Below are 3,553 nucleotides of genomic sequence, written 5' to 3'. Positions count from 1 at the left end.
CTCCAAACTGTTTTAGATAGTTCTGCTTTGCATCTTATGCTTTGCTAAATAAAAAAAATTGACATATTTCATGGACATATTTCATATACTTTTTAACATCTGTAAATGAAAAAAATTAAAACATAAATATTATTAGTGAATAATACTATAAATAATACTATAAAATAAAATGGTTATTCTTCTTAAATACTTAATTTCTGGCATAATAAACTTTTTATTAAGTTTAAGCTTACAGTAATGTCAATTGTTTTTTTTATCTCAAATATTTTGGTGGGTCTTGAAATATTATACTTGCTTAGGTGGGTCGTGGAATGGAAAAGTTTGAGGACCCTTGACTTAAACCATTCATCATGAAATATTCTACAACTTAAACTGTGTATGAGTATTGGTATAATATATAAGACCGGTCTTGCTTCAAAGCAAGATGCTTCACATCTGCTCCCAAGTATTTTGATCATCTCGTTAGCAGTCCCACCACTCATTCCACCTTCACCTGGGTGACTCTTTGCGAGTCGTTGCAATGGTCTTTCCCTCGTTGGCAAGGGAGGGTCGTTACTAGCACGCCCTTCATCCCTCACTTCATGCTGTGTGGAGTTGTTGAAACTGGTTGGCAGGCACGTGCACAGGTAGGGCTCAACCTGTGCAGAGCACATGCCCTTTTTGCCCTTACACTCCGAAGTGCCCTTTTTTTGGTGATGGTGTTTTTTTTTTCTATATCTTCAAAATATTGGATAAGAAAAAATGAGTAGTACAAAAATAAAACAACGCCAATATAACAAAATATAACATTAAAAAGTGTATAAATTACTCGTTTTTCTAAAGAAACATTGTCCAACAGCGACAGGTGTCACTCGGCAACCATTTTGCCGCTGAATGCAAGATTCTCCCTTGAGATCATAACTGCACTCACTGGTTCTTATTGGTGGAGCAAACCATTCCCTGGCCTTGATAGGACTGCGGTCACCTGTAAATGGAAACCTTCAAAATTTTCTGTTAGTGATATCAAGTCCTTCTTGGTGTGACCTGTGGAAATGTAATGTGGGTTGAGGGCTGTCCTGGCCCCTTTTTGAGCTCTCACAAATCCGTTGCTGTCAATACAGTGAGTATAGGGCTAATACCCATTTTCTATAATATAATAAAGAATTTGGTTTAATCAGTTATCTGCATCCTTACTATTTTTCAATTCATGTCAACTTTATTCTCAACAATTTGCTAATTCAGTTATTTCTTTGTTTTATAAACTGAGTTCCACTATATCACTTGATAATTCAACAATTTGCTAATTCAGTTATCTCTTTGTTTTATAAACTGAGTTCCACTATATTACTTGATAATTTTTTAGGCCTATCTTACTCAGTAACATAGGCCTTTTGACCTGGAAAACACTCAACCCACTTTATTTCTGTTAACAGTCAGAAAGACAATATTTTATCCTTTTGACACAGAATCAGCTCCATCATGATATGCTGAAAAGATAGATGTGGGGTGGACGGAGCAAGCTTGCTTTTCTCTGCCTTCCCATGTTATACGCTGCGCAAGTGTGGCACTGCTTTGCTTTCTGCCACAACAAGGACCTAGGTACTGACCAGAAAACTTAACCAAATTCATCCATGATCATTATTTTACTGGGTATAATTTGCCCTGTGGGCCCACATATTAAAATTTGCATACAGCTGTTTTGGCTAAATGATTGATTTGCCTTAGGCTTAGCGTCTCGTCAGACACCCTCTTTCACTCCACACAACACCTTTTCATGCTTTTTCACACTCTTTCACATCCCCCTTTTTGCCAAAAACATTTTTTCTTTAAGATTTCAGCTGATTGTGAACTAAATGATTTCAGTTGTGAATGCCACAAATTCTGAGTAGGATGATTTATTTATTTTTTCTTTCATTAGACTCTACTGAGCATAGACCTGGTAGCATTCCACAGTTTCTAGATGTCATACAACTGAGCAACGTCAGTCCCCATAAAGTTTAGTTTAACACTCTTTTTCCCCCCCCATCAAAATCTAATAGATTAATTTGTTTAGAATACTAGGTCTAGGCATTGTGCACTTGAGAGAGCCAATTATAATTTCTCAAATGTCACTTGTTTGTCTAATTTAAATTTTAGTCAAATACTTTTTTTTTTGTTATTGCTCATGAGCTACTTTGAGAAGAGGATTGGAGATCTCTGCATAATCTAGGATCCATGGCCATCAACATTTCCATCTTGTTGTCCCCAGTGATGACAGCATATGTGATTTCTTGATTTTGGATCTTTGGAGTAAATTTTTTTTATTGTTATTTTATTCAATCTAGCCCTAGAGAATTACCATTAAACAAAATGGCGTGACCAATATATATTTTTTCTATTAGACATCTTGTCTACCCTTTTTTTCCCCCTTCTTTTTCCCAGCATTGTTGTAAATAATTCAGTTGTGCATTTTCCCCTAGTTGGTTAATGAAATAGCCCTCACTATGCCAAATCCAGCTCCATTTTTATCTGATTGGTGATTCAAGCACTCACTTCTGTCTGTCAAAATGTCTTTAGAGTGATCATTATATATGCAGCACCTGTGCACGCAAAGGGAAGGGATGGAAGTCCTTCTGGTTAGGTCATCAGCCCGTTGAAGCCGTTTGGCTGTTGCACTGGGTCGTCAGTCTGTGATGGCACTCAAAGGCCTGATGTTGTGGTGTATGGTCTCCATGGTTTCTCTGCCTCTCCTCCAGTCTGGCTTTTGATTGCTCCTGCCAGAGTTTTGCATTTCAGGATGTTCTCTTCACCCTCAGGAAAAGTCTCAAGTGAAAGAATCACCTTTTCCTGCTTCAAGTCAGTCCTTCTCCATGCTGAAATCTAAACTGCTCTTTCAGGAGGGGAGGTGAGTGTCCATCAAACCCCTCCCTCTTCTTCTCTCTGCAGCTGTCTTTGCTTCACCACTTTGTTAGACAGACTCCAGTTCATTGCTTCCCTTTGTCAAAGCACTGTTCCAGAAGTCATCTGAAATTTGAACACTCAGAGACTGCATTAATCAAATTGAACCTTTGTAAACTCTGACCAAAGTGTGTCTGAGAAATCTGCTCTTTATCTCATTTTCACTTTAACCATCTTTTCCAATGGTTCCTTAAAAACAATCTCATCTGGTTAAAAACAGCAATTCCCTTTGTTACGTTCTCCCCAGTCTATTCTTCGGGATAGCGAACAAGTAATTTAAAATGAGGATAATTGAGCAACAATACCCACCCCTCTCCTGTCCCAGCTCACACACACCCAACGGATTCAGATTAAATCAAACAATAAGCTTTTAATTCACAAAGTATCATATAACAGGAAGCGTGAATCTTCAGGAGGGGTCAAGGCCAAAATAACAAACAAAAGAACTAATTAAAATATTAATTAGACAGTAACTTACCTAACAAATCAAAACCCAAACAAGATACAATACTCTCCCCTTACTCCCTAGCTGTCAATAAACAGGAGATAACAAGGGATCATAAAGTAAATGGCAACCTCCTCCCTACGGCTTCCGAAACAAACACAAATTAATAACACCGGAATGAAAGACTCTCAC

This window comes from Sinocyclocheilus anshuiensis, unplaced genomic scaffold (assembly GCF_001515605.1).
Source record: "Sinocyclocheilus anshuiensis isolate Anshui unplaced genomic scaffold, SAMN03320099.WGS_v1.1 scaffold2950, whole genome shotgun sequence".
Lineage (NCBI taxonomy): Eukaryota > Metazoa > Chordata > Actinopteri > Cypriniformes > Cyprinidae > Sinocyclocheilus > Sinocyclocheilus anshuiensis.
The sequence above is the reverse complement of the archived record's forward strand: the minus strand, read 5'-3'. Positions refer to the sequence as shown.